General features: G+C 46.8%; 2 pseudogenes; one reads left to right on the top strand and one right to left on the bottom strand.

The window, feature by feature from the left end:
* Positions 1 to 453: 453 nt before the first annotated feature.
* LOC123815589 lies at positions 454 to 1194 on the bottom strand (annotated as a pseudogene).
* A 5711-nt stretch (positions 1195 to 6905) lies between these two features.
* Positions 6906 to 7637, top strand: LOC123815541 (annotated as a pseudogene).
* The last annotated feature ends 846 nt before the right edge of the window (positions 7638 to 8483 follow it).

Raw genomic sequence — 8483 nt, 5'->3', positions numbered from 1 at the left:
ACAGTCAAAGGAGGAGGCACAGGGGGTTCCGTGAAATGCACTGGTGATAGATAAGGGAGGCTGGAGAAAGCAAAGGTGGGGAGGTGGACTTTGGAATTGGATAACAATGTGAAATGACAGACACATACTTCTTTCATGTACAGGACAGTTAACAGTCAACAGTGAATGTGATAACAATAACAATGGGGGGTTTGTGGTCTCTGCTATCACATCACGTGGTGTTTGTGCCCCAAGGGTGTGGAAAAAAAGGAAGGCCAGTGTAGGTCTCCCCGTGGGTGGCCTGGCCAGGTGCACAGCTCCCTATCATACCTGACATTCCAAAGGTATGTTGTCATAGAAGCAAAAAAAGACAATAGACAGGCTCAAGTAAAGATTCACTTTTTACCACAGAAGATTCTAGCCTGTGGCAATGACTGCCCACCACAACCTACTTGTAGATAATAGGGGTTAATTTCAGACCATCTCTGAGTTTGCAAGACTGTCCCGCAGGCCTCCCCTGGTCAAGTTTCTTACTTGGCCCTTGTCCTCCACATCCAGGAGGAACAGTAGGACTGTCAAAAGGCAGCTGAGTAGCCTCGGTGTTCCTGCCAAGTTCTCACCAAGGGAAGGCTCGGCTGACTCGTGTACGGTGTCATCTGCTAGTTCTAATGAATTTTCCACTTTGTCGTTGATATCAAGAACAGGATGACGAACACCTATAGTTTCTATACAACTATTCCTTGGCTTCATAAAGACTTGGAGCTTTAGACAGGACCTTCTCCCATCATCTGGGATTGTAGAAGAGACATACAAATAATGCGACTTGAATTCAAATCCCAGGTAAGAGGGCATGAAGCGTTGGAATTTTTCAGAGCTTTAGTGTTCCATTTGGAGGGCGAGGCCCGTCCCAATTTCGTTTCTTGAACCCTTTGGAAGCATGGTTGCACACTGCAGCCCTCCAAGTTCACCATGTAGAGGACATAGCCCTCGGTCTCATCCTCCCTGGCCAAGTCATCATAATGAAGGCACACAACATCCAGGTAGTCATGTACACAGACGTCATGTGGTAGTGACCCCTCTAAAATCTAGGGTTGCTGCTGTTCCGATAGACTGTGCCGCGGTCGGCGACGGCCTCGGAGCCGGGTCCTGGCTGAACACACACCATCCAAAGCCCCGGAAACACCAGCGTCAACATCTGCACCGGCAACATCGCGCCTGGACCAGGGACGCTTTCTCCAAGGAGAAAACAGCGATCTGGAGAAAGGGTGGGAAGGAGAGAGCGGGAGCCAAATAAATATGAATAAATATGAAGAGCGATAAGGAAAGAAAGTGGCACACAACAAGCTGGGGGGCGGGGGGGGGAGGAAAGCAAGAAGAAAAGAGGCAGTGGAGTGGAGGGGCTAAATATAAACTCGCACTACCCGCGCCCCCAAGGGTTTAGAAGGAAAAAACGGAATACACGATGGAGAGAAGCATGGGAGTGTGTGGTGGTCGTGGCGAGGGCACGGTAGGGGGAGCCCAGCTGCGTCTAGGGCAGCGGCAGGCCTGTCACTCGGGAGAAGGAGGCGGCCGCGAGGGTCGGGACAGACGGCGAGGGTCCGGACAGACGGCGGCGCCCTGTGCACAACCACCTTCGAGCTGCGAGCTGCGCACCGCGGCCACGGCCACGTGGAGACCTGCACTGGCCTGCCGCTGGCTGCACAGGTCTCCGCCGCCCAGGCCTCGCACCGGCCCCACTTCGCTCCACGTTGCTTTGGCGGCGGGTGGGAAATCGCAGGAGGAGGGCTCGTGTGGATGCAGCACTTGGCGTCTGTGTTGCGAATTCGGGGCGAGGTGCTGCGAGGGGTGGGAATCTGGAGCCATGGACCCAGCCCCGCCGGCGTCCTGGAACTGGCTAAGGGTCAGCTAACCTGGCGAGGAGCACTCCTGCCTCGAAAACCTCAAAAAAAGTTTGGCTTTCCGTGTTCTCCGGCAGGTCCCCGGCTGAGTCGGACTGCCGCGGCGGGAGACGACACCGCAGGGGCTTTTCTGGGCCGGGTGTAGGTGCACAGGGTGACTGAAGCGCAGGGTACCAAGCTGCCAGCCAGGCGGACCTGGGACGCCCATGCCTGCAGGACTACGCCACACCAACAGCTGGGCAAGCGAGCGGGAGGGCAAACAATCACTTGCTAATGAATGCCTCCAACGCCTGGATGGGCCAAAGTCAGTCTTCGATCACCTTCCTTCCGGAGCGAGAAGGAACTCCCAGACTCAGCAGGGCCAACTGCCTCCAGTGAGCTCTGGGGAGCGTCCCTGCGGCTCCCAGGACACCGACGGGTTCAGCCCCAAGCCCAGCAACTTGTAGAGACGCATCAATCCATGATAGGAATTCTAGAGAAGGCACACAAATTCTTTAAAATTTGCTCTTAAAATTATAGAAGCCAGAGCACACAGACATTGTCTAACCCCACTTTCCCCCTCTCTCCCTTTCCTAATCTCTTTCTCTCAAATTCTCTTTCATCTCCCCGCCCCCCACTCCCTCTCCTTTACTCTCTCTCCAAAAAGCACAGTAAGTTTGGAGACAAGTAGCCTGGTTGAATGAGGAATTTGTACAGAAATGGAGCACATTTTAAGCCTCTGCACTCTCAGCCTTAGAATTGAAGGATACCAGCTGTTGGATTTGGGGGAGCCTAGGCGGAAGGCCAGAACCAAATTACCTTCTTTCTCATGTTCCTGTCTCAGAAAGCCCAGGGAGTCTGCCCCATTTGCACTAGTCATGTGACAGACAAATGCCCAGTGAGACAATGCTTTGGGGAGTGTGACAGCCACCCAGCGATAAAAGGACAAAAGCGAGAACTGATGAGGAATCCCAGCCTTTGCAACTTCTTGGCAAAGCCCATGTTTTCTCCCCTCTTTTTATGTGTTTGCTTTCTTGTTAGCAAATAATCACTCCATTTTTAAAAAATAGTGCTGGATTATGCTGTCAGGGAACAAGAAATAAACATTTCTTCACACATGCTAGGAATCCTCAGTGCAACACTTGCAGCTCTGTTCTCCATGGATCTGGTTACCAAATGGAAGAAGCAGGTACACAGAATTAAGTAGAAAGACCGGAGCCCTAGAAGGTGTTCCTTCCCAGACTGCAGCCTGGCTGAGAGGCTAAGTCAGTTTGAAAATTCCATACACATTTATAAAGCAATGACTGTGTGCTAAGCACTTGCTAGGTGTGAAAGCTCTGAAGTCTGTTCTGATGTCCAAGAGCTCCTGCCCTCATTTTGTTGTTTGTTCTGCTAAAGACTTTATTTACTTATTTTTAGAGAGAGGGGAAGGGAGGGAGAAAGAGAGACAGATGCATTGATGTGAGAAACATCGATTGGTTGCCTCTCGCACATGCCCTGACCAGTTACCTAGGCATGTGCCCTGACTAGAATCAAACCACGACCTTTTGCCCAACCATTTGAGCCACACCAGTCAGGGCTGTTGTTTGTTTTTGTTACTTGTTTTTTGCAGGGGGTAGAAAGATGGGCAGTTTTGTTTTATTTTCCATTCCAGGCAATGTTTAATTACTTTGCATACACCCGGCAGGGATTTATTTGAGACTCTAAGCAAATGTCCCCCAGAGTGACTGTGCCATCTGCCTAGAAGGAAGTGAGGGGTAGTGGTGACTTGGGAAAGGAGGGAAGGAAGAGAGGCAGATGTGTCCTCTAGGTGAGGCTAGGCATACTGAGGACTTGGGGAGAGGGGCTTCTGTGGTTTCAGAAGAAACCACAGAAGAAGATCTAGACTGTACTAACTTAGGGGAAAAGAGCTCCTGCCAGGAGCAAGGGCAGGAGAAGACAGAAAGAGAACCCTTGCTAATGGGAACCCACTACAGGGAAATTGATTAGACCGTGAACTTTCATAACAAGGAAATGCCAGGGAGCAGTTCCAGCGTAGGTGTTGCAGCATTCTTTTATGTTTTCATGGAGCACCCATCATTTCTGGTTTTGAAAAAATTCATAAAGGACATATCTTGCTTTATAGGTATCTGTGTAAATATTTTATTTGGCATTTTGAGGCCTCCAAACATACAAGTGATTCAAAACACAAATTCTAAACTAACCAAAGCAAATTCTGACTTATCTCAGAAGCTTACTAAACGTGAGGAAACTTTTAAATGTTCTTCGGTTGTCTCATTAGCTGCACCTTCTGCTCCTCTGTTGTCTGCCTGTCCTCCTGTCTTTACCCTTCACTCCCTAACTTCCCTTTTTGTAATGATGAGCCTGAGGCTCCATTAGTCACCGCCCCCCACCCCAATGGCTTTACCGCCCCATCTAAGGTTGAACTGTTGCCTGTGCCTAGCCCTGGATGACAGCCCCTTAATCTCTTACAGCCCATGGACTAATGTTGAGCTCTGCACCCATGGAGTAATGTTGAACCATTACTGAAGCTTTCTCTAGTCCCAAGGAGGACTCCATTGGGTTTGCTGGAGAATTTCTGCTCACTCTCCAAACGTATGAGCTGAGGTTCTCTGACATCTGTTAGCTTGTCCACATGCTTGCAGGACAAAGATATGACAGACAAGGGCTAAACAATGTGCGGTGGCAAAACTCTGTGAGAGATTCTCCCCATCGGAGAAGGGAAGCCGTGCACAGAGCCTCGGAGCTGGCTCCGTGGCTTCATGAGAACGTACCCCAGGTTTTTCTTCAAGTTCTGGATTGGAAGAAAATTCAAAAATGAGTTCAAAAACATGATGAATCAGTTTTTTATTATGATAATAGATTTTTTTAAGTTTTTAAACAGCATTTCAGCATTGATGAAGTCAATGATGACTTCTCAACACTTTAAAAAAATATTTTATTTCCCAGTCAGGGTACATGCCTGGGTTGCAGGCCATGACCCCCAGCAACCGCACATTGATATTTCTCTCTCTCTTTCTCCCTCCCTTCCCTCTCTAAAAATAAAAATAAATACAATCTTTAAAAAAAATTTATTTACTTTTGGAGAGAGAAAGGAGGGAGAAAGAGGGAGAGAAACATTAACGTGTGGTTGCTTCTCACACACCCCCCACTGAGGACCTGGTCCACAACCCAGACATGTGCCCTGACCAGGAATTGAACCAGTGCCCTTTGGTTCACAGGCCGGCACTCAGTCTGCTGAGCTACACCAGCCAACACTTTTTTTTAGTTTTTTTTTTAAGATTTTATTTATCTATTTTTAAAGAGAGGGGAAGTGAAGAAGAAAGAGAGGGAGAGAAACATCAATGTGTGGTTGCCTCTCACACGCCCTCTGTGGGGGACCTGGCCTGCAACCCAGCCATGTGCTCTGACTGGGAATTGAACTGGCAACCCTTTGGTTCACAGGCCAGTACTCAATCCACTGAGCCACACCAGCCAGGGTGATGAACACTTTTTAACTCAGCCTTTGTTGAGGGTCTACAAGACATACTTGAACAACAGTTAAAAAAATTACTACTTCATTGAGCCATCATGTAAATCCCTGGTATAGTAAACTATGCTGAGCAGCTCTCCCAAGCTATCCAAAAGATACCAAAAAAGAGAGCTACACATGTTGTAAATGCCCAAATTCAGGCAACTTGAGTGTAATGAGCCCACAATTACAGCAATTGTCTAAATCTGCCTCTCAGGGTCCATAAGCAAACCACCAATCAATGGGTTTTGTATTTATTGCAAAAAGCCTGGACATTGGAAGGAAGATTGTTTAAAGCTCAAAGGGTAGGTAATTACAAGGCCAACAGCCCTTAAAATTTGCAACCCCTCCTCAAGGAGTCTAACCTAAGTCTTCTCAGCAATAAAGCTGTTCCAAAGATTAAAAGGGGATTTTCCCAATGTTTCTAATTAATTATTTAGGGGAAATAGATCTAACTATTGGGAAAGAGGTAACCAAAGTCCTGGCAGATACCAGAACCATCTTATCAGTTCTCAACCCCACCAGCCTCTGCATTCCTCTTCCTAGGAGTACTGAAACCATGGAGGGAACTCCTAGGACGGTCCCCAAATCCCCTTGGGGTAAGGATGTAGATTTGTTCAAAATCTAAGAGCCATAAATAACAGGGTCATACCTCAGCACCCAGTTGTGCCTAGCCCTCACTCCTAATTCTCAGCCATACCACCAGGAAGTAAATTTGTTTCTGTTTTAGATCTTTGTAGTGTTTTCTTTAGCAACCCAGTAGATCTTGAAAGCCAATTCTTATTCGATTTCACATGGAAAGGATTGTGTATTGTCCAAGTAACCCTTGAAGAATGATGCCTTGGGCTACACTGAAAGTGGGACTTGCTCTTCCCAAATTTTTAAGACAGCTATTGCCCATACAGAATTCCCTTGTCAGTCCACCCTTTCATAATACGTGGATGACCTCCTCCTCTGCTCAGCCTCTGAGAAGCCTCCCTTGAAGACAGCCTCCACTTCTTTGGAGAACTAGCAAAGAAAGGACAGAGGTATTTATCTAAAGAGAAACTTCAGCTCTGTAAACCCCAAGTTAAAATATCTGGGACATTTAGGTACTCATAAAGGTCTCCTCTTGGTTTCTGATAAGATCCACAGCATTCTGGCTTTTTCATTCCCCAAGACTAAAAGACAACTCAGAGGAGTCCTAGGTTTGGCTGGATATTGTAGCAATTGGATTCCTAATTTTTCTGTCAGGGCTCACCTTTTCTACCCTCTTCTCAAGGCTGACCAGACGGAGCCACTGACGTGGACAGAGAAATCCCAGAAGTCCTTCAGTGAAATTAAAGGCAGTCTTTGTGATCTGCCTGCTTCAGGACCTCCTAACTATCAACTGCCCTTTTTGTCCATGAAAGAGAGGGAAATGCCTGAGGTATCTTGGCCCAATGACATGGAAGCCAGCATAGACCCATTGGATACTACAGTCAACAGTTACACTGGGTGAGCCAAAGATCTCCCTACCTCTATGAGAGCTATTGAGGCCACCACCAATTTACTACAACATGCAGGTGAGATGATAATGAGCTCTCCACTGACTCTCTATGTGCCTCCTTCAGCAGAAGACTTGCTTGACTTGAATCACTCTCAGAAGCTCTCTGCTACCAGACTAACCTCCTACAGAGTTCTCTCACTGCCTTCATCTGCTGTGGCTATTGCTCGCTGTAACACTCTAACCCTGCTGCTCTCCTCCCTCTGCCCTCTGGCAAAATTCCTCATGACTGCCTGACATTAACAGACCAACTGCTAATTTCTCAAATTGAATTACAGGGAACACCTCTTGAAAATGCTGGATTAGTTTTACTGACGGTTTTTACCTAAAAGACAAAACAGGCCACTATCAAGGAGGCTGTGAAATTGTCTCACTAAATGAAGTCTTTGAGGTCAGTCCAATGCCTCAGGGACCTTCTGTTGAAAAAGCAGAGCTCTCCGCTGAGGCCTAGGCTACATGCACCAAGAAAGTCGGAATCGTTGGTAAATGTGGCACCCATCATGGCGCCTCCCTCAGGAAAATGGTGAAGAAAATTGAGATCGGCCAGCGCACCAAGTACACTTGCTCCTTTTGTGGCCAAACCAAAATGCAGAAGTGAGCTGTGGGGACCTGGCACTGCAGGAAAACAGTCACTGGTTTTGCGGGGACCTTCAACACAGCTTCTGCTGTCACAGCGAAGTCTGCCATCAGAAGACTGAAGGAACTGAAAGACCAGCAGAAGCTCCACAATTTGAAACATTGCTAGCCAATAATAAATAGGTTAATCTATGTAACAACAACAACAACAACAAGGCAGAGTTCTGCCCTGGCCAGCATGTCTAGTTGGTTGGGCATTGCCCTGCAAAGCAAAACGTTGCTGGTTCAATTCCCAGTCAGGGCACATGCCCTGGGTTGCTAGCCAGGCCCTTGGTTGGGGGCATGTGAGAGGCAACTGATTGATGTATCTCTCCCTTTCCTTCTCCCACCTTTCCCCTCTCTCTAAAAATAAATAAATAAAAACATTTTAAAATTTCTTAAAAAAATAAAGCAGTTCTATGCATTAATTTGAGCTGGCAATTTAGCCAAAGATAAAATAGCTGACATTTATACTGATAGCAGGTAAGCCTTTGTTGTCGCCTAGCACTTTGGTATGCTCTGGAAACAGAGAAGATTGCTGACTTCTTTCTGACAAAAGAAAAAAAATAGTTCTTACTTTTCAGAACTCTTAGAGGTTATCCAATTACCTAAATCTTTAGCAATCATAAAAATTCCTGGATATTCAATGGCTAAGGCAGAGGAAAGTAGAGATAATCATTTGGCTGGTGCTGCTGATAAATTAGCAGCATTAAAACAATCTCAGCCTCTAATGGAAGCACCTATGCTTCTGGCTGAGGCAATTGGGTATTTTAAAAATAACATGATAGAAGCATTGAACAAAATAGAAATAAATTGTTAGAACAAGGCTGTTAATCTGACCCCAAAAGAAACTTATGAGTAGGTCCAAATGGCCAACCACTTCTCCCTGATTGCACACAAAATCACATATCATAATCTGTACAAGACTTAACTCACTGGAACACTGACAAAATGGTTTCATTGGAAAACAAAACTA

The sequence above is a fragment of the Phyllostomus hastatus genome, unplaced genomic scaffold (assembly GCF_019186645.2).
Source record: "Phyllostomus hastatus isolate PE091 unplaced genomic scaffold, TTU_PhHast_1.1 phas_contig_1, whole genome shotgun sequence".
NCBI lineage: Eukaryota > Metazoa > Chordata > Mammalia > Chiroptera > Phyllostomidae > Phyllostomus > Phyllostomus hastatus.
This window is presented reverse-complemented; position numbering and strand designations above follow the sequence as displayed.